Below are 26,555 nucleotides of genomic sequence, written 5' to 3'. Positions count from 1 at the left end.
CGAAAGTCTGGCTAGGATCTGTCACCATGCAAAGATACTATGTTATTATTGACTATATTCCCTGCATTGTAACATTTCATACCCATGACTCATTTATTTTGTAATGTGAAGTTTGTACCTCTTAATCTCCCTCCCCTGTTTCTCTCCTCCCCACCTCCTCTGGCAACCACCTGTTTGTTCTCTATATCTGACTCTGTTTCTGTTTAGTTATGTTTGTTAATTTGTTTTTCAGTTTCCACGTGTAAATGATATATCTTTGTCTGACTTGTTTCACTTAGCGTAATATCCTCCAAGTCCATTGATGTTGTTGCAAATGGCAAAGGTTCATTCTTTTTTATGGCTGAGTAACACTCCACTGTGTACATCTTTATGCATTCAGCTGTCAGTGGGAACTAAGGTTGCTTCTATATCTTGGCTATTGTAACTAATGCTGCAATGAACATAGGGGTGCGTGTATCTTTTCAAATTAGTGTTTTCATTTTCTTCAGATCTATACCCAGGAGTGGAATTGCTGGGTCATTATTTTTAATTCTTTTGAGAAATTTCCATCCTGTTTTCCACAGTGGCTGCACCAATTTACATTCCCACCAACAGTGTAGGAGGGTTCTCTCTCCTCTACATTCTCACCAACATTTGTTATTTGTTGTCTTTTTGATCATGGCCATTCTGATAGGTTTGAGGTGATACTGCAACGTGGTTTTTGGCTTTCATCTCCCTGATAACTAGTGATGTTGAGAAGGTTGCTTAATTTTTATTTATTTATCTTGTTGAGGATTTGTTCTATTTTGAAAAGTCCCTTTGGTTTCCGAAAGCATAAGCCCTGCTCTGCGAGAGCTGACAGGTAATCTCCAAAAGAAATATGGAGGTTTAACATCCCGCTTGCACGCCTTCCCCATAGCCTCTGCCAAAAGGGAACGTGACTCTCAGAGTCTTGAGCCTTTCAATGTTCTGACTCTGTTTTCTGGCCTTGTGTCTGTTTGCAGTATCAAAGCACAAGGTGAATCAGTGCCTTCACTCATTGTGAAAAAAGAGATTTTAGTTTATCAGACTTGATTGGTAGGATCAACAGAGATAACCCATCTTGTTTGATTTGTTCATTAAAAGACACGAATGGCTGCTGTGTACAAGCGTACACTAAATTCAGGAGTCAGGCTAGCCCTGTTTTCAAACCAAGTTAAGTAAATGTGAATCAGCTTGTGTGGCTCAGCCTCAAAACAGTCAGAAAAAAATGCATATTTGGGGGGTGGTAGTCACTGAGTAGGACTGATGCCTGGCTGAATTCTTCCCATAAGAATAATGGGCTTGTCCTGGGGAATTGAAGGGTGGGTGGATGTAGCCAGACATAATATCTGGGGACAGAGTGCCCAGCAATCTTCTTAAAGTAGAAATTGTGAAATCCATTTTGGCAGCTGTGGAAACGGAGGCTCAGAGATATTAAATAGCGTACGTGTGGCCTTCAAAACTGGAGTTGTTGGAATCAGGTTTTGAAGCCAGGCAATTTGTTTGATTTCCGAGTGGGGAGTGGCAGTGTCTTCCCAAACTCCACGTCCTTGGACTGACCCCCGCCCACCTGCTCTTCCCTCCCTGTCTTGGGTCTGAAGCGGGCCAGGTGTCAGGGCTTCACCTAGACTCCTGGGACTGTGTCAAGCCGCTGGAGGCCTCTGCTCCCTTCCTGTTTTTGTTCCTCCAAAGGACAGGGCTTTTGGCCAGAGGTAGAGCACTCAGAGGGCACCAGGGCCTCTCCGCCCTCAAATGTGAGTCTGTGACCTGGGCTCCACGCCAGGGCAGAGTTCCGGTTTTCTGAGCCAAGGAGCTCTGGGTCGCTTCCAGGGAGAAAGGTGGTCAGTAACAAGGCTGCTGTGGATTAATAAGAGAAGATCATGTGAATGAGGGAAGGCCTCGGGTGAGAGGATGCAGAGTTTACTTCACCAAAGGGAAAGATGTTACTTTTTGTCTTTTCAGAAATCTGGGCCTATTTGGGATCTGATTTGGTGGGAGATTGGGGGGGTGGGCGGGAAAGGTGTTGAAAATTTTGATTCTCCCAGGGGATATTCATTCCCTTATTATTTATTCATTCACCCATTCAACTGATATTTTCTGAGCTCTAAGTACCAGGGTCTGTGTCAGGCTCTGGTAATAACGTGTAGGACAAAGCAAAGCCGGTGCTCTCACAGAGCTTCCATTTTTGTCAGAGAGACGGACAAGTCAGTCCTTAGATAAATAATTACAGATAGCGGCAAAGGCTGAGGATGATGGAGGCTTCTTGAGAAGATGGGGTCAAGGAAGGTCTCAGCTGAAAGCTGAGGAGTCAGCTGAGGAGCCAGGCACGGAAAAGCTGGGGAGAAGAGTGCTCCACCAGAGAGCCCAGCAGGTGCAAAGGCCCCGAGTGTGCTTCTTCCAGACAGAGAGCTCGAGTTAGGGGAGTGGCAGGTTGCAGGGGGAGGTAGGGGCCTCCAAGGCTCTAATTTTAACAGCAGGAGGAGGCCACAGAGGATTAGGAGCAGAGTTGATGAACTGTTACCAGGTTGTTCTGACTGCTGGGGGGCTGCTTGGTGTGGGTCCTGAGAGTTGAGTAGAGAAGCCGTTACAGAATAAAGACTCAAAAGGGTGGTGACAGGGGAGCAGGGCAAGTGGGTGGGGATAAGAGGATCTTTTAGAGGCAAAAACTGGAAAGACGTGCCTGTGTTTTGGATATTGTGGGGATTAACTGGGTAGATTCCTAGAAGACAGGCTCAGAGGCTTTTAAGAAACCCCCGGCTGACTCACATGCCTCTGCATCATGTCGGCGTGATGCGGCTTGCTGACCTCACCCCTCCGCTCTGCTGTTGCCTCACTCTGGACAGATGTGGGATCTTGGTCCATAGTGGAGGGAGGAACAGGCCTTGCAGTTTGTCCTCCGTGCACCCTGCAGGGCCTGCAAGCCTTATAGTGGCTCAGCCTCAAGACCAAAGAAACAGCCCAGAGACAGCGACAGAGACGTCAGTGGTTTATAGGACAGGGGACCTTACACAAAGGGTCCTGGAGTGACATCCCATCGTGTGCGGCTGGCAGGACATGTCTTCTACTGGGGGGAGGAGGAGGCTACCTTTTATATGGGAAACTGATGGAAGGTGGGCTCATCAGTTACCAGGGACTAATTAAGTCCTATAATTAAGAAGACTAGGTGGTAATGTGAGTGAAATGGACTGGTTGAGCAGGGATGTACAGAGAGCAAGAGAACAGCCATCTTAAATGGCCTGATCATACACCGGGCGTTCAACAAATCCACTTCTGCTGTTTAGTATCAGCTACATGTAGAACAAGGACATATTTGGGGGGGAGGTTAGGTAACTATTTCTATCAGAAGATATTTATGTAAATTAAATTCAACATTGATCACCTACTCTACCCAGTGCTGGGTGAGGCCAGGGGCACAGGGTAGCCCCGCCCGGTCCTCAGGGAGCTCACAGTCTCACAAGGAGACGTATTCGCAGGTACTTAACCAGGATGCTGTGTGTTATGAAGGGGGAGGTCAAGCTTAAGCACAGGGATCTGGTTCCCGTCTGCCTGGCTCTGGAGGCATAGGGGAAGGATGGAGGGGACAGGACCAAATTAGGTGGTTGGGAAGGAGTCAGTCTGGAGGCGTTTGGGGTCTGAGTGGCAAAAGCATGATGGCCATTGGGGTGAAAGTCAGCAGGCCCCCATGCAGCTGTCTAGTGAGGAGTAGGAGGTCACAGTCAGTTCCCGACACGCAGGGCTCTAGACTGGCCTACCACCCAGGTCCACGATCTGAAATGTTCATACAGGGAACGCGGCAGGCTCCTATGTATGGTGCCTCACAGGAGAGAGTAGCATTGAGGTGTGTGTTGTTTTTATTCCAAAATTACCCTACCTTGCTAAAGATTTTATCACAGAAGTCCTTAATAACAATCTCTGCCAGTAACAAATAAAATCATGCATTTTGCTAAAATTTGATGTGTTCATCATAGATACCCTGGTCCATACAGCTGAGTGGGAATTCCACACCAGTGACTCTTAGCATCCAAACATCCAGGATATGCCAAAAAAAAAAAAAAAAAAAGGCCTGCAGGCTTGTAGTCCTCAACAAGTATTTAGAAATCTCAGAAACTTCCTGATCCTCTTCCTGATGACGGTACACTAGGCCTGGACAACAGTTCTTGTTGTGATGTTTTGATAGACAGCTGCCGAACAGCAGGATTCCTGTGGACAAGCACTCTGGGGATGGGCTCAGAGTAAGCATTTCATATAAAGAAGTCTTGAATCCTTCCATCAAATTATTAGATAAAGAAGCCCTGGGTTTTCTTTGCCGAGTACAGCTATCTAACTGCGTTGCTTTGTTGTTTGTTTCCAATGAGCCCTCGTTTCCTGCAAGTTCTATTTTGATTCAGCCATTGCCTGATTACGCTGTTAAGCAGGCCTTCAATTGTCTTACCTAGAGGCTGCTATAAACTCCTGAAATGCAATATGAAAGCCAAGAGAATGTTGTTCACGTGGCCACGTTGAAGGCTCTGTGCATTCTGGGTGGGGTTTTATCGCTTTCCAGGGATCTGAATCCCGTTTGCTCACCCAGAAGCTAGAGGGTGGAATCGGTACTTCCGTCTTTCTCGACTTGTGCTGAAAGCATGGTGTCTTTTAAAGTGGGACGTCTCAGGTAGATTCTTGTTTTTAAAAATACTGATCCAAATCTCTAGTTTTTTAGAAAAGCTTCTCCAGAATGTATTTTCAATAAGCAAATTCAGTCCGACTTAAATACTGTTGCAGTCTTTGTTTTCTTAAATGCGGAAAAAGTAAAATTTCAGTGGCCTCAAAGTACCAATGATTAGGTGTTAAATTCATCTGCCGGTAGATTCGGGGCTTCGTCCTTCCTTGCTTGACGGGTGGCCTCTGCAGCCTCAGGTCACTGAGTCATTTTACCGGTTAGCTCTTTGCAAAGTGGTTCCCAGTCAGTTTTAGTTTGAGGCCTCATTTCAAACAGCAAAATACTGCACGTCCCTCCTTCCCCGTACTGGTGATTGTATTTTCAGTGTCCAGTTGTACTAAGTACAAAAACACTGATAATTACTGTGGCCGAAGCCCAGAGAAGTGCGTATCATCAGCCCTCCTTTACAGATACAGGAGCAATGGCCCAGGGAAGCTGAGGGATTCTCCCCAGGGTCACACAGCTTTTAAGTGTTGGAGTTTGGATTATAACCAAGCAATTAGACTCCAAGGTTTGATGATGAAAAGCTCCTCTGAGTTCATTAGTGTCCTTCTACGTGTTTGTATTTTATTCATCACCCCAGCATTTATACTAGACTAGGCACTCCCTTAACCAACCTGGTTTGAGTTCCCCAGTCATGGTCTTTCATAAGTATGCTGATAACGGTATCATTATGTGTGTGTGTCCAGTAATTCTTTGTTCCAAGTGGAGCAAGGATATTTGCAAAGCAATCTGAGTGTGGGATACTACATTTTTACCACTTTTCAGTCTTTTGCAGTCATGCTGCCCACACCTATTTTGATAGCAGTTTCTTTAAACAACTTGCTTTTACAGAAGCTTTCCAAACACTCATCTTCCTTTTCTTAGAAACAACTTCTCTTTCTGCTCACAGTCCTGTTTCAACAGTTGATGTCACATTTAGGAGACTATAGTAATAGGCACAACTGACATAAACAAGGCTGGGGCCAGACCCAGCTGACCCTGGGTGAGCACACGGTGCCCCACTGAAGGGGGAAGTGCACAGCTGATCTGCCGGGAGGACTCCGTGTGCTGGGGCGTTTCTGAAAAGAATGGGAATGGTCTGGTGGATCCCTTGAATAGAGGCTGCTTAGGAGAACATCTGCTGTGTGGTTAAGAACACTAGTACCTGGGCCCCGGTTACATCACTTCCGTAGTCTAGAGACAGTATTTGCTGTACGGGTATATTGCAGACCCCTGGCAGCTCCAGGTTGTTTCTGACACACTGTTATTTTTGCTAGAAGATTGATTACAAAATATAACTACGGGTTATAAGGTCAAGAGTTCACTGACCCAGTTCCACCGCCACGAATCTCTTGCAACTTTTAAAAATAAAATGGGTGAAGGAGTAATGAGCTTTTTTTGTTGTTGTTGAAATTTTGACTTCAGACCTGTACTGGTCAGTGTGCTCTTCAGTGACATAGATACACGGCTTATGAACCCCACGAGTAACTAAGTTGGGAATCATTCACACTGGACTAGATGTTGTATAAAACACTCCCCAGGTTTGTAACTCCACACTGGCTTTTTTTTAACTGTTCTGAATTTGATGTTCAAGTCCAATTTTGGTTAGTAATGAATTCCTGTCCCTGCCTGAGAAACTGCACAGGAGACCGTGATGTCACAGTCCTCATGTGCTGAGCTCTGTTACATGGCAGGCAGGACTGTTTGGAGTAGATTTGTAACCTTGAATTATGTTAGTTTTGATGCTTCCAAGCTTTACAGTAAAAATGCAAGTAGTTGTTAGATATTGGTAGAGTATCAGCTTATAAATAAAAGTTGCTTCTGTCCTTCCAACTTTGCAGTCAGTTTAATTGAAGAACATCTGAGACTCTAAGATGCTCGTTCAGAATGTTACTGTGTGCAACCATATATCTAATCTATGCAAGCCAGGACTTTCTGGTCAATGATCTACCAAAGCAAGATATGGAAATGAACTGGGCGATGAGTGAGTGACTGCAGGATCACCCACAACCCCCGATTTCAAGTCCAGTATCTGCGTTCATCAGAACAGCTGTGGTATTTTTATTGACTGACTCTACTGGTACAGGCTAGATATTTAAATGTATGCAGTTCTTCTGAATCTCAAAAGTCCCTTCCAACCCTGAGGCTTTTTCTACAGAGAGGGAAAATGATCACTGTTTCTACCAAGTGCCCTTCAATTCACAGAAGGAAAAGTAGTTGTGGTTACAGGTAAGACTGTGTTCGTTTGCTAGGGCTTTCATAACCAAGGACCACAGACTGGGTGGCCTACACAGAGGAAATTAATTTTCTCACAGTTCTAGAGGCTGGAAGTTCAAGGTGTTGATAGGGTTGGGGTTTTTTTTTTTTTTTTTTTTTTTTTTTTCTTTTCCCTGAAGCCTCTCTCCTTGGCTTGTAGCTGGCTGTCATCTCCCTGTGTCTTCAAATGGTCTTCCCTCGGTACTCGTCTGTGCCCATATTTCCTCTTCTCATAAGGGCACCACTTCTATTGGATTGGGCAGCCACATTCTCGAGTAATGAGGGTTAGGACTCCAGTCTAACTGAACTGAAGGACTATGTGACTTTTGAGGGACACAACTGAGCCCGTAACAAGATGGTGTAAGAAAAATCATCCAGGGACTTCCTTGTTGGCTGTTTGTGAAGAACCTGTTCCTCTTGGGTTTCCTGGAGCAATGATGATTTCAAGTTAAACTTGTTTAACACTTTAAATGCTGGAGAAGCCCGCGTGAGAGCTCCTGGAGTGACGGTCTGCCAGGCAAGAGGAACGGCTTTCTGGCCAGGCCACAGGCGGTGTGCACCAGCAGTTAGGGGCTGGGATTTGTTTCCCTTGAACTTCTCTCCTCCCAGCTTCCCAGCCCTGGGTTTTCTCCTGCAACGACAGCAGTGACCTGAAACCTTCCACCCACCCCCGGCCAGGCAGCAGCTCCACTTTGCCAAGTTCCTTGCTTGCCCTTGGCTACAAGCAATGGTGACACACGAGCTTGTCTGCACTTTAGAATTTTCGTGGCCTTCAGCGTTGCTGTGGAAAGGGGAGATTCAGAGGGACCACCGTGGAGCCTCCTCAACTTCAGCCCCACTGTTGGCATGTGTTTCCGCTCCCAGAACAGTCTTTGTCTTGTCACGGCCTGTGTGATGCCCTCTGCACTCTCAGGCTGTACATACAGCCTGGTCCCAGCATGATAACACTCAGAAATTTGTGGAGAGACAAACCCTGGTATCTGTTGACTATTTACTTTGCCCCACGTGCTGTTGATCAGCCTTTTATATTCATTAACTAACTTCATCTTTATACCACCCCGTCTTGGGCAAAGTGTTCCCACCTCGCCCACAAGGACACTTATCTTAAAGCATTTAAGTAAACTTGCCTGAGTCACACAGTGGGTGAGTGTGGAGCAGGAGTTCAAAGCCGGGCAGGATTACTCGGATCCCAGACTCTTTCCCATTCGGAAGCAGAGAATCTATAAACCCAGAGATGGGACCAGGAGGTTAAGGAAGGGGACAGTTGTTTCCTCGTCTTTTTTGGCTCTGGAAAGTATGAGAGACAGGTTTTATAGGGGGTGCTCCCTGGAGTGGGGCCCGGCAGGCACTTGAGGAAGCCATCCAATTCTATTCTCCGGTGAGGTCAGGGGCTTTGACGGCATGAGATTTTTAAAAAATTGAGATGTAATTTCCATACCATATAATTCACCCCTTAAAAGTATATAGTTCAGTGGTTCTTAGTATATTCACAGAGCTATGCAACCCTCACCACTATTCCCAAACATTTTCATAACCCCGCCAAAAAACTCCATACTCATTAGTGGTCACCCCCTCCCTCCAGCCCCAGGGAGCCACTCATCTGCTTTCTGTCTCTGTGGGTTTGCCTTTTCTGGATATTTCCTGTTAATGAAGTTATGTAATATATGGCCCTTTGTGTCTGGCTTCTTTGACTTAGGTTCATCCATGTTGTAGCGTCTGTATTTCTATTTTTATGGCTGAATAATATTCCATTGTATGGATGTATCTCCTTTTCTTTACCCAGTCATCAGCTGACAGACATTTCGGGTGTTTTTACTTTTTGGCTGTTGTAAATAATGCTGCTTTGAACATTTGTGTACAAGTTTTTACGTGACATGTGTTCTCATTCCGTTTGGGTATATACCTCAGTGGGGTTGCCGAGTCATGTGGTAGTTCCATGTTTAACATTTTGAGGAACTTCCAGGCTTTTCCAGGATGGCTGCCCCATTTTACATTCCCACCAGTGGTATATGAGGGCTCCTGTTTCTGCACATCCTCTCTGACACTTGTTAGTGTTTCTTTTTTATTATAGCCACATTTTGGGCCTGGAGTGGTATCTCATTAGGGGTTTTAGTTACATTTCTCTAATGACTAATGATATGGGCATCTTCTCATGTGTTTACTGCCCATGTGTATAGTTCTCTGGAGAAATGTCTGTTTAGAGCTGGGTGGCTATTCTCACACCTGTTTCCAAGCTGAATAAAATACAAGGTTATCTTGGTGCTGACTCCCCTCTTCACTCCGTATTCCCCCTCTTCCTTGTGCCTGAGCCACAGGATCATTATACCAGAACCTAACCTAGAATAATTGCCTCGTAAAAGGAAAAAGTGGCCGCCCTCCTACAGAAATATACCCTACCATCTAGGAAGGAACTGGAGAATTCCACTCAGTGTGCTTCATTACCTTTTCTAGCTGGAGCGGTCTGGCTGCGCTGGACTCGTAACACTGTCCTTGAGAAGTACTTGGTGTCCTCTGATTTTCACATCTTAATTATGTGTTTTGGATGGAACCTTAGCACTTTTTTTTCCTAAAAGCAAAACGCAACATACAGGATGCCAGGATTTGCAATCAGAGGTGAGTGTGGAATATTTCTCCATGAAGATCCTGCTCTTTCTTTGTTAGGTTAGCTCTTAGACACTTTGATTCCCTGTTTTTAAAATCCCCAGAGAATGAAGTTCCAGTTTTGCCCTGCTACTCATTCCAGTGTTTAGCTGTCCTTATTACCACAACATTCTTCCTCCACTTACTGAACATCCTTTATTTGTAATTTTGACCTGCTTTTCTAAGTCGTTTCTAGTAGAAGTAAAGACCAATCAGTCTGAACCTCTCTGAGGCTCTCTTTCTATATTTGGAGACCTCAGCTCAGTCTCCTTCCAGCTTATATTCTCATGCTGGATCATTTTAGTTCATTTTGCCTTTTTCCATGATCCATGTTGTTCAAGCATAAATCAATTCTCTGGCTTTCCTCTAAACTTCAGGTTGTTCTTCTCATATGAGTAGGTATACAAACATGAACAGACCCGGCGGAGGAGCCAAAACACAGCCGCTGTCTTAAAACAAACAAACCAAAAGAGAAAAAGACTAGTGACCATAAATTATAAATGTTTGAATTTAAAATTAATTTTCTTTGTGCAGAACAACCCCAGCAGTGAGTCAGAGTTTATTGTATGTCAAATTGGAGATCAAAGACCTTGAAATTCTCTTTTATAGTTCAAACATCATTTACTGAGGCTCATTTTTGCAAATCTTCTTTGCTTCTCACGTGTCCGTGGATTCCTGTGTGTCTGACCACAGGCATATGTCTGTACATGCCTCCACCCACAGAGTGTCTGGGCATGGGTGAGTTATAAATACATCCATCTTTTAAAATAGATCTTTATCTTTAGTGTTAATTGCTTCTTTGCTTCTTCCACTTTCGCAGTGAGTGTGTAGCGCTGGGAGGACCTGTCTGTAGTTGGCTGTGTGTACACTGCTTTCTAACTGATTACTTGTAAGCTTCCCTCTGTGGTTAGTTTCAGCCAAGCCGAGGGGTAACTGGCATCTGATTTCGCCTAAAAGCAACTCAGGTGAAAGAAATTTCTTTTTCTTTAACTAGGTTTCCAAACGGCCTGGTGGCTGCCCCCATGACCTTAGTCTTTTACATAGCTTTAGGCCAAACTGTGACTTTGGTTTTGGTGTCCCAAGCAGGGACTTTTAGTTTTGATATGAAACTTTTAAAGCATACAAAAATATAGATAATACTTGGGCCCTTTTCCCCTCTAGTCAACTCATTTTACTTCTTTGAAATGCAAGGGAGGAAGTAAATGGGATCCAGGAAAACCCAGAGCCTTCGGATCTCACTGTCCCCCTTTTAGATCCCTCCCACCCCACGCCTTCCATGCTTGGAAAATCTCTATCCTTATAAGACTCGGTGGGCCGCAGAGTCCACTACCCCTGGGGGAGGCTGGAAATGCAAAGGCTCACTTTCCCAGCATCCTTTGCGGCGAGGGCCTGGGTGCCACAGGTCAGTGTCCCTTCTAGTCCCTGAGTTGGGAGCCAGTGGCACTCACAGTTCAGGAACTGTGACGAGCTCACTCTGTAGCCTATAAAAATGTTGAATCTCTATGTTGCACACCTGAAACTAATATGATGTTGTTTATCAACTATACTTCATTTAAAAAATGAAATATTTAAATATATCCAAACTCCAGACAATCTATAGGGACTTTATAGAAAGAAACAGAGGAAAAGAAAGATTGTTACAAAAAATAACAATAATAAAGGGCTCACTCTGGCCATGGGGACAGTTTGCACGGGATCGTGTCCTTGGGACAGCAGAGACTGTGTGGCTGGCTGGTGGCAGTGAGTGATGTCCAGGGCTGGCGCTGTCGGCTGCATGGGCTACGATATCAAGGGTTTGGCATTGTGACAGTGGGGTCCTTACCACCCTGGCTGTGGGTCGTGTTTGCCTCTTGTTCCTGATCGTCCAGCCCTAGCTCCTTAATATCCTTTCAGTGAAGTACTTTTCTGCTTAGAGCAGCCAGTGTTGCAGTGTTCTTACAATTAAGAATCTTAACTGATACACCCTAATACATAGCCCCATGGGGAGATACAACACATAAAGCTCATAAAAGGGGAGCTGCTCTGGGTTAGGGTCCCATGAAGGGTCTCCACAATACAAAGCCCGGTTGAAATCCACTGTCCTGGACATCTTCTGATCCAGGATCAGTCGCTGCCTCCCTGCCCGTGTAACTCGGACGTTCTCTACCAGGCTGCCGCTGGATGAGCAGAGGGTAGCACCTGCTGCTGGTTCTTCATTGGTTTGTGTTTTCAGAGCCCTTCATGTGCTGTGTGTTTGCATCAAGAAAGACCCTGGCCTTCTCTCTGCCTTCTGATTGCTTTCACCAGGTGAATGGTTACACATCTGGCCTGTGTCCAGACCCTTCATAAATGTGGATACCTGCATCGAAGGACATTTGTTATATGTCTCTCTTAGAGTCTTCTTCAAAGCACAAATCCATTTTTAAAAATTAAAAAAAAAAACAACTTAACAGTGGGCTAATCAATAAAGGCTGAAATTCACCCTCACGTGTAAAGAAGGATGTGTTTTGGAACAGGGTCTCTCAACCTTGGCACTTTTATCCTTAAAGAAGTTTTTCATTTTGAAGCTATCAAGGATTCACATTCATTGCCGTAGAGCAGGTAATTCTTGGCTGTGAGGGCAGCCTTTAGGGTGTTTATTGACATCCCTGGCCTCTACTCACTAGATGCCATGAGCACCCCTCCCCCAGGTACGACAACCAAAACTGTCTCCAGACGTTACCAAATGAATGTCCCCTGGGAGGCACACTGGTCCCTGGTTAAGAGTCACTGCTCTGGAGCCGTTCATAAGGAGGTACCTAGAGCAGTGTGACCACTGTGGGGACCAGGGCCTGGCCAGGAGGCTTTTCCTTTGCTTCGGTAGAAGTTCTAGACCCTGGGGCTCAGGCTGGACAGGGAAAGAGGGAAGCCAGAGGGGCTGAGAGGGAGACTACCCTGTCCCTGTGAGGTTGAAGCTGGAGGGCTGGCAGGACGGAGGCTGGGACGTGTATGGTCTCAGCCGTGGAGTAGGGGGCGTGGATGGAGCTGGTGGGACGCGTGCAGAGTAGAAGGCAAGGCTGAGGAGGTGAGGCCCAGGGACCCCTCTGCACCCATGCCCCCCAATGAGATGACTAAGTAAAGGAGGAACTTGGGAACCACAGATGGATCCACCTCTCTGGTGATGAGGGTGAGCCCGGGATGAGGGGCGGCGAGGGTGGGGCTGCAGGAAGGGCAGGGAGGCTAAGCAGCGGCCCCACAGAAGTTAGTTGACTAAGGAGGATAAAGCAAGGCCTTCCTGGGGCTGGCTGATGCTCTTGCTTGATGGCAGACCATTTCAGGAACAACCTGCAGAAGACTGCCTCCCTCACACAGCCCGGGATAGAGCGGGAATCTGGAAGGAGAGAAGAGGTTGGGCTACGGATCCCTGGGCCTTGTTTCATGGTAGGAAAATTGGGTCTCATGGGGGCCCAGTAAATTCAGCAAATTCTCTTCTGCAATGGCTATTTGAATAAAATTTATTCAAATTACAGAACAGAAAAATTATTTCCGTTTAGATGCTGGGAGTTACCACTATTACGGTGGTGGACATGTAGGGGAAATATCAGCAGGGTTTGAGATACTCGGGTATTCACGTTTGTATTTCTATGGGGGATGTTGTAAGTTTTCCTTAGTAATGACCCCCTAAAAATAAAAACAAAAGCTCACTTGAAGTAAAAGGTTATTTTTGTGTGTGTACAGAGAAACATCTCGAGTTTGAAAGATAATTGTGTTTGACTCTAGATCACGGTAGCTTGATATGTGCTTGACTCTATCATAAATATGACCCTAAACGAACTGCCCATGCCAGAAAGCAGAATAAATAACTTTCAGGGAGGAAAAGAGGTGGGAGGGAAATAGCATATGGTATAAAATTGTACACCCTAAAAATAAAGCTGTCTGATTCTCCTCAAATAGCTCTTAGGTACTTTGAATGTCTTCAGTGGAAGGAAAAATAATAAATCCAAAAACGATTCACTATATTTTGACTTACAGTGTTATTGCATACATTTGTAGGGACAGCAAGTGGATGGGTGGTTGGGGCTGGAGGCGGAAACGGGGACCGATGGCAAACAGGCACAGGGAAACTTCTCCAGAGAATCGAAGCGTTCTAAAGCTGGCTTGTCGCGATGATTGCACAGCTGTAGATTTACTAAACGCCACTGAGTTGTACCCTTGGTGGATTTTATGGTATCTAAATTTTACATCACTAAAGCGATCAGAGTTGTTGCTCTCTGCTCTAGATGACATTTTATTTGACTTCTCAGCTGTTTTCATGTCTCTTGGTTTCATTGGTCCTTTCAACAAGTGTCCGATTTAAGGTGAGTCATTTCAGCTCTCCTGGAAAATGGGGGTGGTTGGGCCCTACCCAGAGGATGTTGGGACACATAATTGAATTAATAAGCGTAAAGCACAACAACCCCTGGTTCCTGGTGTCATTATCACCGCCACCAGCACCCGCATCAGTATTCGTGGCTGTGGTCGTTTTCTTCTCCCTCCCTGACTGAGGCCTTCTCTGGTCCAGGCTCACTGCAGAGCCTGCCACCCGCTCTGCTCCACACACTGCAGTCAGAGTGCGGCTGCTAAAAGGAAGGCCTCACCTTTCTGAAACCGCTTCTGTGGTGGATCCCCATAGGGCTTTACATAGAGTCCCCATGCTGACAGGGAGCCCCCACCGCAAAACACACACACACACACACACACACACACACACGCACGCTGTGGCCCTTTGTCTCCTGCCTCATCTCATGCTCTCCGGCCACCTGTTAGCCCTTGATGCTCCTGCCAGTCAGGAATTCTTCCAGTCCCCATCTGGGCTCTTCCTGGGATGACCTTCCCTTCCTTTTTCTTCTTGTAGGTGCCAGCCTGGAGCCCATGAGGCCTTCTCAATTTGGGGCCCCAATTTTGGGTTCACAATTACTCATGTACCCACTGTGAGCCCCACGTACCGTAATTACTCATGTGTCCACTGTGAGCCCCACGAGGTATAGAATGTGCCCTCCTGCTCCTCGCAGGTCGTGGCTTCCAGCACAGTGCCTGGCACTCAGTCAGCAGCCCTTGAAGATCAGCTGTGTCTCTCAAGTGCTGACTCACCTTCCTGCTTAATTGCCCCAGGGGAGTAACTTGATCCTAGTGTGTATCCTATTCGTCTTAGGAAGCCTTAGGTCTAGAATCCTTTCTCTCTTTGGGTCTTTGTTCTAGAGAAGACTCCTTTTTGCCTTTCAGAGGTTCGACTTTGGAAAAGAGGCTTAGCCTTGGCATTCTGCCAGATGGTGCTTTTTTAAGGGGAGGATCCTTTTTCCATCTGATCTCCTGGGATCTTAAAGCCCTAAATTAGAAATACCTTCTTTGCATGGAATAAAAGAACTTACCCATTAACCATCTGTTCAGCCTGAAAACCAACTTTTTCATGTGGAGATCCTCTTTATTTTTTCCACACTTGGATTTTTAAAATATATTTAAGTGAAGCAATGTTCTGGTTTTAATCTGAGAGATTCGGTGGTGTCCCGTGCTCATCCCGTGTTTTAGCAACTATTGGATCGTCCCCATCCCAGGGTTGACTTCTTTGCAAGTTTCTCACGACGAGAGATCATATCTTTGCGCTCCTCACGTCTCACACAGCCTGACGCAGAAGGCATAAAAAGAAGTTTTGAGTTGAATTTGCAAGTTGAGGGTGGCCAGGGTAGGAGCACCTTGAGTTTGGCCTGGACCTTGTGGATCCTTTATGCACTTAGCCCCCAGCCTCCCCTCCTCATTTTAGAGGGAAATATGGGTCCATGTGGAAATACATTGGCGTGGGATATAAATTAATACAGCAGTGGAGTTAGGGAACACCTGGGGTTTCTCTTGGTGCCTCTCACCTCAGCACCACAGACCAGCAGGTCATTGGGGCACAAAGCTTCCCTTTTCGTAGACTTGTGAGGAGCATTTATTTCCACATCCCATATGTTCTTTTATTCTTTCTTCAGCTCCTTATTTGTCAGTGTCAACCAGGAGGAGGCAGAGGAAAAAGGGCAGGACCATAGGACAGTCTTGCCATAGAATATTCTTCCTTCTCTAACATCACCAGCAAAAACAAGGATTCCGAGACTTTTGTTACCCGAGTTCCCCTCTCCTGTGTTTCTCATCATTGACTAAAGCCATCGACAAAAATAAACACAATTTATAAAATAGTAGTGTTGGGGGAAGGGGAGTTAAAATCTCTGATAACGCTTCTGGGAATTTATCTTACAAACAGACCTGCCCACATTGAGTGAAGTCTGGATAAGATTGCATGTTGCATGTTGTCTGTGACAGCAGAGCCTGGAAACAGCCTATGTGTCCACTGTGGCACAGGGGGTCCAGCCACACAGGGGGACACCCTGCAGCTATAACAGAGAAAAGAGAGAAAAGAGAGCGCCCATGGAGAAAAGTCCCCATTCTGTATTGTTAAGGGGAGAGAGTAAGAGAACAATGTGTGCATTTGTGTATAAGAAAGGGAGAGAAAAATACGGGTATGTGTGTGTATTTACTTGTAAATTTGTTAAGAGAAGCTGGGTGGACACCCCAGACCCAATAAAATGATTATCTGTGGTGGTGGTGGGACACATAGGGGGCAGTGACGGGGAGTGGGAACCAGATTTCTCAGTGTGTCTCTCCACAACACCTTGATTTTTTTAACTATGTGACTATATTACCTTCCAAAATTATGTATAAATAAAAATATCTATAGTATAATTTAAAATATTGTTACAGAAACAGACTGATTATTCTTTTGTAGGTACACTTGGCCGTCTGTATCTGTGCGTTCTACATCCAGGGATTCAGCCAACCTTGGATTGAAAATATTTGGGGAGAAAAAAATTCCACAAAGTTCCAAAAAGCAAAACTGACATCTGCTGCGTGTCAGCAACTATTTACATGGCATTTGCACAGTATTAGGTACTGTAAATTATTATAACCTAGAGATGATTTAATGTCTGCAGGCAGATGTGTGTAGGTTACATGCAAATACTACTCCAGTTTATATAGGAGACTTGAGCATCCTTGGATTTTTGTACCTGGGGGGAACCTGTCTCCCGTGGATGTCTAGGGACAACTGTAAAACCAAACCAATCTTAGCAGCTTTTGCCCTAAGTTCCCATCCAGCATACGGGGCAGGATTGCAGCTTCTGATCCCCAGTGCAGGGCTCCATCTGTGCACATCAGACAACAGAAGGAGGTGCCTTCCCTCCAGCAGATGGACACAGGACCAACATGCAGAAGCAGCACTAACATAGCGCCCTTGAGGTTAAATCCAGCATCTGGTACCTTTTTACCCTTTTAAAGTTTTGCTTCGTGTCTGTAGATGCCCTTTTGGGTCTTCACATCCCATTAGTCTCTACTCTTCATGTTATGCTGACCTTTGACCTCTTGCCTCTTCTTTCCTCATTGGGCAGTGGTTGCCACGGCAACCCTAAAGCTCTGATGCAGGTGAATTAGGGCTTCTGGGTGGCTGGGGTCAGGCTGGCCTTAGAGAGAGAGCCCGGAGGGGTGCCAGTCCCTGTTCTAAGCCCCAGCCGCTGAGCCAGCTCACATGCCAGGCTGTCATAACTGTTCTCCCCAAGTTCGAGCAGCTGACTGTGGGCTGTTCTGAGCGTCTTAGGATGTGCAGATGGCACGTATCATCATGTTCTCCGCGGGCACTGGGACCTGACGTGCTTGGTGCAGGGTTTGTACTCGGTGAACACGCAATCTAGCTGTGCCCCTGGGAGAGGAAGATAAAGAAGACCAGCAAGCCTGAGCATAGTCTCTTTCTGATAAAATCCAGTCACCTCTACCGGAGGTAGCCCCGCCTGACAGAGGGCTCCATAGAATGGCTGCTTTTCGTGCTGTGCTGTGGAATCACACCCTCGGCTTCCGTCGCAGGAAGTGTCGCCATGGGGATGTTGTCAGAACATCACCGATTGGTGCAGAGGCTTCACACCTGATGGGAGAGCAGCTTTGCTCCCAGTAACAGTTACGTTTTTGGTTGTCTTCCTCAGACTACGTGACTTTTTCTACGATGGTGTCCCTTTCTGCTTTGGCTGCTCAAAACACAGATTGGTATTCTAGTACTCATAATTGTGTAGGTTTCCTGCCATGGTGGTCTTTCTCACTGGGCCTGGCTCCCCATTCTAACCAGATTAGTCCTTGTTTTTTAAATTTACACTATACATATATTCTCCCAAGCAGCCTTATAGTCTGTATGAAACGAGGCCAAGTATAAGCAAAGAAGCAAATTGTGTCTTAGTTTCTTCTGTACCTGACCTGATTTATTTTTTAAACTTTTCTCTAGGGCAAGGGTAGCAAGTTTTATCTGCAGAGGGTCAGATGGTAAATATTTTAGGCAGTTACTCCACTGGCTGTTGTAGAGTGAAAGCAGCCACAGATAAACAAATGTGGTTTGTGGACCAATAAAACTTTATGGACACTAACATATGAATTTCAAATCATTTTCTCGTGTTATAAAATACTCTTCTTCCTTTGATATTTTTCAACCTTTTAAAAAAATGTCAAGACCATTTGTAGTTTACAGGCTGTTCAAAAACATCTGTCAAGGCTGGATATGACCCATGGGTTTGCAGGTTGCTGATGTGTGTCCACAACCACGGATGTGTTTTGGTCACTTCTGAGAAGGAGGAGGGATTACGTACACTCAGCAGCCCCCAGGCCACGTTTAACCTGGAGTCCATCTTATTCGAGTGACAACCACAGAGTCAAGAGTCAAGGATGCCCTGGGAACATCAGACGTGGGACCTTGAGAGGGCAGGAGGAGGCTCTGGAACGATAGCTCCGTGTTCCTTCCTTCCCCTGAAGATCTGCAATCCCTTCAGTGTGAGGCATGAAGGACTATGGTTCTCTCTCATCATCAGGCAGCTTTTGAAAATAGCATTTTGATAAAATGAGTGACTACAAAAACTTTCACAAAATACATGTAAGATAGAAAGAATTAGTGATTCTGGGAACCCTCATCTGCCTACCACACAACTTAAGAAAGAGAACACTGTTATTTTCAAGTTCCCTTTGTGCCCTCCCCACACAGAGATCACGACTTGCTGGAAATTTCATCAGTGAATCATCTCTTTGCTTTTCTGGAGAGTTTTACCACATATTTGTATCCCTAAACAGATGCATCATTGCACTGTCTGTAAATGGAGTAACATGCCGTGTACTTCTCTGCAGTTTGCTTTTTGTTCCACTCAACCCCATGCTCCTGAGATTGTCCAAGTGGGTGCGCGTAGCTATGATCTGTCTGTTTCACTGCTGGACAGTTCCACTGTTTGAGTGGTGGGTGCACCACCATTGGCTTATCCATTCTACTGCTGATGGACATTTAGATTGCTTCCCATTTAGAGTTATCACAAGCAGTAAGTACTGCTGCAGACATTCTTACAGGTGTCTCTTGGTGCATGTGGGCAAGGAGTTCTCTTGAGAATAGAAATAGAATGGCCAGCTTTTAGTGTCTGACTTCGGAATTTTTATGTCATTGATTGCAGTAGCATCAAGCATCCCTGTGCCAGACATGATGTAACAGTGGCGAGCGTGTATATTCCCAGATCCCTTGCCCTGATGGGCTGTGGTCCATCACATTGCTACTCGAGAAAGATGCTGCCCTCTCCAGCTCATGAAGGTCACTAGTAAGATATCCATCCTGAGTTGGGGATGGCTCTGGTCAGGGAGGGAAAATCATGCCTGTGTGTCCGCTTATGGTTTCTAAGCAGCTTGGGTGTTTCACTTTGTGCCCTTTGTGTTGACAGCAGCGTGTTTGTTTGGCGTGTCATTAGGCTTTGCCGGGATCATATGTTCTATATTAAGTTTCTTTTAAGCTCTATGAAAGCCTTTACCTTGGCATAAAAGTGTACGGCATAAATCAGAATATCCCTTTACCAACTGGCAAAAGGGACCATTTAACCTCAGAACAAGTATAACTGGCTGTTACGTTATAAATATAGATACTTAAAGTGCATTTACCTTTATTCTTTCCTTTCTAGAGATTGTATTTGTTTTGCTTGCTGGATAGTTTCTTCCTGGCATTTGTAGAAAACCAGCAGCATGTGATCCTAGCTCTGCATTCTGCAGGGACCCAGAGGCCAAATGGCCAAGGCTTTGTTAGCACGCAGGGTCCACTGCGGCACCTCTCTGGGCCCTCCCCTTCCCTGCAGGTTTCCTTCCTTCCGTCCTTCACCCTCCTCTTCCTCAAAAGTCTAGTCTCTTATTTCCTCAAGGTTCACAGTGAAGGAAGATGATGGCCAGTGGGGAAAGGGCTTTGGGGGAGGTCAACTCTCTGACCCCCAGAAAGTTTATCCCAGGTGGGATCAGTCTGAACTTACAAGTGTGATTCCCAGAAGGGAGAAGCTGGATGTGTACCTCTGGCACCAACCCCAGACCTTCAGCTGGACTCTGTTGAGTTCAGTGAGGAACCCAAAGAGGATTGTGAAGACAACAAAAAATGCATCGCTGCATCCTCCTGTTGGATTGTGAAATAGAAGTAGCCTGCTTGGAAGGACCCAATAATTGTCTCTTTTTCCCTTTATGACAAATTAAAATGTCTGCATCGATTTAAGGGAAATAGAATGACTCAAGGCAGGCAATCAAAAGTCACTCAAAATAAATGTACAAGTAAAGGGTGCATGACTGTGTACTTGTGTGGGCACCGTCATCGCTGTGGCTGGGGTAGATGCAAATTTGGACTGATTAAAATTTAGTAAGCTTACCATCCTTTCAGCGGTCTTAGGAACTGTCACTGGAAATGTTAAATACCAAACGTTTCTGCTGCAATGTGTATTTCTATTATCCAGGCTAGCTCATATACTCTTATGATTATAAATACGGAATGATGTCAGTATAATGTGGAAGAGTTGTTCCCAGCATGTTAACAGTGCAGAAACCCTGCAGAACACTGCAAGGCGAGGCAGAACACAGAACCCTTCCACCTTGTTCTTGGCTCATTGTGGCTGCGCACTCTGTTCCGGAAGTGACCTGCAGGGCTCTATCTGAGCTTTGTGCATGGTTTGTCCTTGTCCTTACAACCCAGCAGCCTCAGTCTTTACCTCCTCTTCAGTCAGCCACCTTTACCTTTTAGGATTGTAGGTGAAGTCTCCTTTCTTCGCCACTTTTTCTTTTTTTAATTTTAAAAATTGGGGTAAAACGTACATGACATAAAATTTACCATTTTAATCGTTTTTAAGTATATTGGCATCAAGAGCTTTCACGTGTGTCATGCAGCCATCACCACCAAGCATCTCTGGAGCCTTTCTCATCTTCCTGGACTGAAACTACATCCCCACTAAACACTAACTCCCCGTTCCCTTTGCTCCCTGCAGTTCCTAGCAACCACCCTTCTACTTTCTGTCTATGTGAATTTGGCTCCTCTTAAGTACATCCTATAGGTGAAATTGTACAATGTTTGTCCTTTTGTGACTGGCTTGTTTCACTTAGCATAATGTCCTCGAGGTTCATCTGTATTGAAGCTTTTGTCCAAATTTCCTTTCTTTCTACTACTGAATAATATTCCACTGTATGTATATTACACATTTTGTTTATCCATTCACCTGTCTGTAAACACTTGATTTATTTCCACCTTTTGGCTATTGTGTGAATAATGCTGCCAGGAACATGGGGGTCCAAGTATCTATCTGCTAGTCCTGTTTCTCCACTTATTCATAATTTAACTTGTTTTTAACTGTGTTGGTAATTTTTAACTTGTCATTGTTACTTTCTTTGTTAATTCTCTGGGTACAAATTTGCATCAGTCTTGAACGGTCTGTCTCTTTTTTTTTTTTTATAAACCCTGTTATTTTTGCTACAGGATTTTTAGAACATGTGCTTTTTTGATAATCAATGTAGCAAAAGTGATCGTATTTGAGGATGAGGCCAGAAATAAGTAGGAAGAGGCCCTTGCTGTTCTGCCCGACATCCGTCATTTTATCGGTCATTTCGTGTCTGGCACCTGCCAGCACTGTGCTGGGGTCAGTCTCGATGGTGTGGTATTGGCCTTCGATTCCCACCACACTCTGATGAGAGGTGGGACACTGCAGCATTGTGACTGCAACTGAGACAGGCAAGCTGGGTGGCTGTCTTCTCAGTCCTACGGGGAGGGGGAGCCTGTTAGCCTACGGGCTAAATCAATAATCAGCTTCAATAAAAAGTGAGATTTCCATCAGGGCCTTTCCTTCACTCAGATGATGAATAGGTGGTGAGAGTGAATTCTGCAGCTTTTTCCTTTTGTCCTGTTTCCTAGTTATCTGCTGAAATGAGTGGTTTGTGCTGAAAGAAAATTGAGCTCTGAAATGTGTAAATGGCTATTTATAGATATTTATTTTTACATACTTTTGGAAAATGAGTAGATGAATGCTTTTGAGGCCCATTGGTTACTTCTGATGTTTTATTACGAGAATGCTAAGTGTTACCAAGGGTTTATATAATTTCATATTTAGAAATGCTTCACAGTAATCTATTAGCAAATATTGATTTCCACATTTTAAAAATATCTGTTTGATGCACGACAAATTGAGTGTCATTCAGAGGGTTCAATTTGTTGGATGCTGTGGATCTTGAGTAGTCTGATGCAGTATCCAGTGCCACTGAGACCCTCCTGCCCTTCGCCCTGGCCTGTGCAGTGGGTGTTAGTGGGTGTCAGACCATTTCCACTGCCCCAGCCCCCGCAGCATGTGAGATCCCGAGAGCCCTGCAGGGGCCGTGCGGGAGGGACCTAGCCCCGAGCTGGGCACAGTGTGGTCCTCCAGAGTATACTTGCTAATTGATTTAACCCAGTTTATAGAGATTTCAAGATGAGTGCTAATCGGAATTCTGAAGGCTAGAACATATGTCTGGTTGAAAAATAGGGGTAGTTTTCTTTAATGTCAAGTCCTAGGAAGAAAAAAATCCATGAATGGTTTTATTTTACTATTAAATGTGCAAATAACTATGATACTAACATGTTGAACTTTTTAATATTATTAGTGGACATTAATTCTCCTAACTCTTTCTGAAGTTCTTTGGGTGTCTGAACTTTTGGAGGCAGACTTTCGTGGAATGTGAGACTTGGAATCCAGTCGGGCAGTGTTTCCTGAGAACCTGCCCTGGGTGAAGAGCCCCGGTCGGCGCAGGTGCTCTGGGGATAAAGGCAAGTGCACACTCTCCCCTCCCCAAGATGACTGAGGAAGAAGGCTTCCCAGAAATGAATTACCCACGTCCCCCTGCAGAGATTATTTAACACTGTGGGGAAGAGGAGGGGTCTGCAAATAGCCTTGGGTCACGTCCTGTGCCTGATGCGAGCCGTGTCTGACAGGTTGGGCAAATTATGAAACCTTTCTGTGTCTCAGTCTCCCCATCCCTAAAATAAAAACTACAGGAGCCCCTTTGGTTTTGATGACGTGAAGCTGAGGGTGCATGGAAGGCTCCGTAGCAGGGCTCCCACCACACGGGAAACATGCCCTCAGCGCAGGCTGCTCTTTCTAGCTCAGGTGACACTTGCTTTGGCTCCTGGTTCCGTCGCCCACTCTCCATTCCTGTGACATAATCAGACGAAGATCAGTATGATGATCCTGACTGAGAAATGAGTCTTGCTTGATCTTTCAAAGGCTGCACATTTCCTCCTTAAGCACAGGCTCACTCCTGAAGGTGACACGTTGGGAGCCATGGCCAGCACACGGGGTGGCCTTCAGGGACTGGCCGAGGGGAAGACATCTGGCCCCTTCCACCGGCTTCCTTTGTTCCTCTGGGTTTATTTTCGTCCTCTGAATCTAATACCTAATGGAAGCCTGGCGCCCAAAAATAACACTAATCCAAGTACAGTTGTAAAACAACCCGCTCTTTGAAAGTCGGAGTGTCGGGGGTGAAGCCTGCAGCTCGAGGATCCCCGTTATTTTTAGAGAGAAGCCCACCCTCAAGTAATCACACTTCCTCCCTGGCCTCTGCCTCCTGGGGCCGAGTCCAGGCTGGCTGGCAGTGGTTGCATCCACCACATCCCGAGAGTTCCGCTTCCTCATCTTGGGCTCCTGCCAGCCGTCTTCCCTTAAGTCATTACCGTAGGTCATTGACCTCTTCTCCAGAAAAATGCTTTAAGAGGTTTCTGAACTTGAAACAGTTTCCACATTCGCTTTTACACGGGAGCTTTAGCGTTCCCCCCTTTGGGTGGGGTGATCTAAACCCCGGCAGAGGGAGGAAGTAACCACAGGGGTACCGAGTTATGAAGTGCCCGTGGTCCTGTCAAGGAAACATTCTCCTGAGAAAAGTTGGTTTGTGCCAGATCTCATTCCCTTGGGCGACAGGGTTACTGGTCCTTGAATTAAGCATGTGCTTAGACTGACAAGAGTGAGTTAGCTGGACAAGGAGACAGGGCCCAGGGTCGGCCAGTCTGAGATGGCTTTTGTTTAGAACCTAAAATCAGTGTTCCAGCCTTGCTATGGGTGAAATCTTCTTGGCACTGCTGTGGGTAAGCGTGGGAGAGGGTGTGGGCTGCACACCAGAGAGGCAGGGAGAGGGACACTGGAGTCGCCTGGAGGCAGCTGCCACCTGGCTTGCTGAATCCCCCTCCCTCATTCTGGCCGAGGCCAGAGGTGGCACTGGTGGGGGTGAACTGTCATTTACTTTCCACAGTGAGACTTGAGCCCACACTGAAGGAGAGAGCGGAGGTCTCGGACTGGGAATGAGTGGTGACGTGGTCAGCTGCCTGGTTAGGTGTGAGCCGTCCCAGGAGGTGTAAATCTGATTAAAGCCATCTGGAGGGGCATAATAGCCCAGCAGTAGAGCACATTCTTAGCATGAACATGGGTCCTGGGTTCACTCCCCGGTACCTCCATTAAAAAAATTAATTGATAAAAAAAAATCCCAGATGCCAGTGCTGGGTCTCTGACCAGATGCGCCTTATTTTGTGTTTTCATTTTGTGACTCAAGGTTGCTCTCTTTTGTTAGGCTGAGGGAGCTTATCCTGGGGATAGCTGGGGAGATTGTGGCCAGAGACCACAGCGTTTTCTGGCTTGGGTGTCTGGGATCCTGAGGCCGTTGGTGACCTCTGCCCCACGCTCTTGAGAAGGCACGGGCGGGAGGTCAAGGTTTGGGGCGCCGAGACTTCCAGGTTATCAGAGCCCTGCAGGTTAAAATAGCTCATCTTTACAAGCTCTGCACAGGCACGTGGGGGCCTGCATCGCGTTTACAAGCAGGTGCTGGGTACCGAAGTCTCTACCCTTTTCTAAAAGCGGAGTACGTGAGCTTTGCATTGCAGATGTGATTTTTATTTTTAAACTCCGGGAGTGACGGTGTGTGAGAAGTGACGCATCCACAGCCAGCTAATCTGTATTGTGTAAAAACACACAAACCACAAATTATTTTTAAAAGGGAAGAAAGCAAAAGAACAGATGTAGCGAGCTCCTCGTGTCACATGAATCGAGGGAAAAAATCTGCACGAGGCATTTCTGAGCAGTGGCAGAGGGACAGACCAGCATGCCAGAAACGAGTGGGCAGGAAATTCTGTCCACCTGTCTCCTCTGGGGTGGCTGACACCTTTCTTTGCCTCTGATTTTCAGGCATTGATGATGTCCATCTCTACGTGCATATATTCCTTCCTTCCCTTTCCTTAAGACAAGTTGAAATGATTTTCTTGTGCACACTGAAAAGTACAGAAATCAGGAGTGTCGAGCTTGCAGTAACATCACAAGGTGATGCATCTCAACACTAGATCGTACTGGGCAAACCTGGTTTACTAAAGTCATAGACTCTCTTATAACCCAGCTCCCCATGTATGTGTGTGTGTGTGTGTATATATATATAAATATATTTTATATATATTTATATTTTAATTAGTATTAAAATCTCAGAGTAGAAGTGATACTCCTTGGACCAGCAGGAGAACTAAATTGTGTTTCCATGAGTGTAATTAGAGACCCTCTGGATCTAGAAACAAAAAGCATCAGAGTAGGAAGAACTCCTTCCTTGTCTCGAGTTCCAGGGCTGGTGTGGCTGCATGTTCTCCCCGAGGATGAGTGATACCCTGGCGCTCCTGGGTGGGAATGGAAGGCTCCTGTCCCTCCGTCTCCCATGTGGAGCTCAGGTTGCTGGGGAGGGAAAAAGGGAGGGGCAGCCTGGCCTGGACTCCTCACCACCCCTCTGCAGGGAGTTGCCGCCTGACTCCGCCTGGCCCTCACCCTGTGTCTGCCCTGAAGAATCCCCTGGTCCAGGGTGGGAGGCGAGAAGGGCACGGAGTGCGAAGTTTGCAGCAAGGACGCTTACCAAGTCTTGGGGTGAATGCAGTGTCAGGGAACACCAAGGTCTGAAATGCCAACCAGAAGTTAGACAAAGAGGAGGTTCAGAGAACAGAGTTCCAGAGAGGGAGAAAGTGCAGAGGTTTGGAGTATGAAGGTGAAGTATGGCGGGAGTACAGAGAGGATGCTCTGGGGGGAGGGAAGTGAGGGAGAGAGGAGGCTGGGCAGGAAGGGACGGACCCCTTCAAGCATGCCTTGGGAGGCCACTGAGAGGTTTGGAGTCACCCTGAGGGTAGACGGAAGCGGTGGAAAACACAGAGGAGGGGCAGGAACACCAGTGAAGCTCTGGAGTTTTCATTAGTACATGTTGATGGAGTATGCCCTGAGGTGGCCAGAGTCCCCCTCCTAGTAGAGACTTGGCTAGAAAATCTCCAGGGACCCCAGCCTCCAGGAGGTTCTCCCTTTGGCCCCTGTGGGGTGTTGTTTCATGTTTAGTGAGGGGCAGTCTTGTTTAGCATGTGCCCAGGAATGTGTTTGCTAGGAGCAAGTCAGGACTTAAGCCATCATTGCCACTGTGAGTGGGTGACCAGTAGCAGCCCAGCTTCATCCATCCTGGTACACTGTTCTTAAGGCTTTTTCCAGAATAATCATCATCTCCCTCTAAGGCGGCCTTTGGGGCCATATCATGGTGCTGTGGTTGAGCTGACAGTAAAATTCAGCCTGGGACACAACGTGAGGGGATTGGAGAGTTTCGCATGGAGCCCCTTGTCTCCACCCGAGTC

The 26,555-nt window shown here is 46.2% G+C and overlaps 1 protein-coding gene across 2 annotated transcripts in view; it reads left to right on the top strand.

The window, feature by feature from the left end:
- The window catches only part of EEPD1 (endonuclease/exonuclease/phosphatase family domain containing 1), a 104,490-nt gene that overhangs the window by 5,930 nt on the left and 72,005 nt on the right, over positions 1 to 26,555 (top strand). The gene's annotated exons all lie outside the window — the stretch shown is intronic.

The sequence above is a fragment of the Camelus ferus genome, chromosome 7 (genome assembly GCF_009834535.1).
Source record: "Camelus ferus isolate YT-003-E chromosome 7, BCGSAC_Cfer_1.0, whole genome shotgun sequence".
Taxonomy (NCBI): domain Eukaryota; kingdom Metazoa; phylum Chordata; class Mammalia; order Artiodactyla; family Camelidae; genus Camelus; species Camelus ferus.
This window is presented reverse-complemented; position numbering and strand designations above follow the sequence as displayed.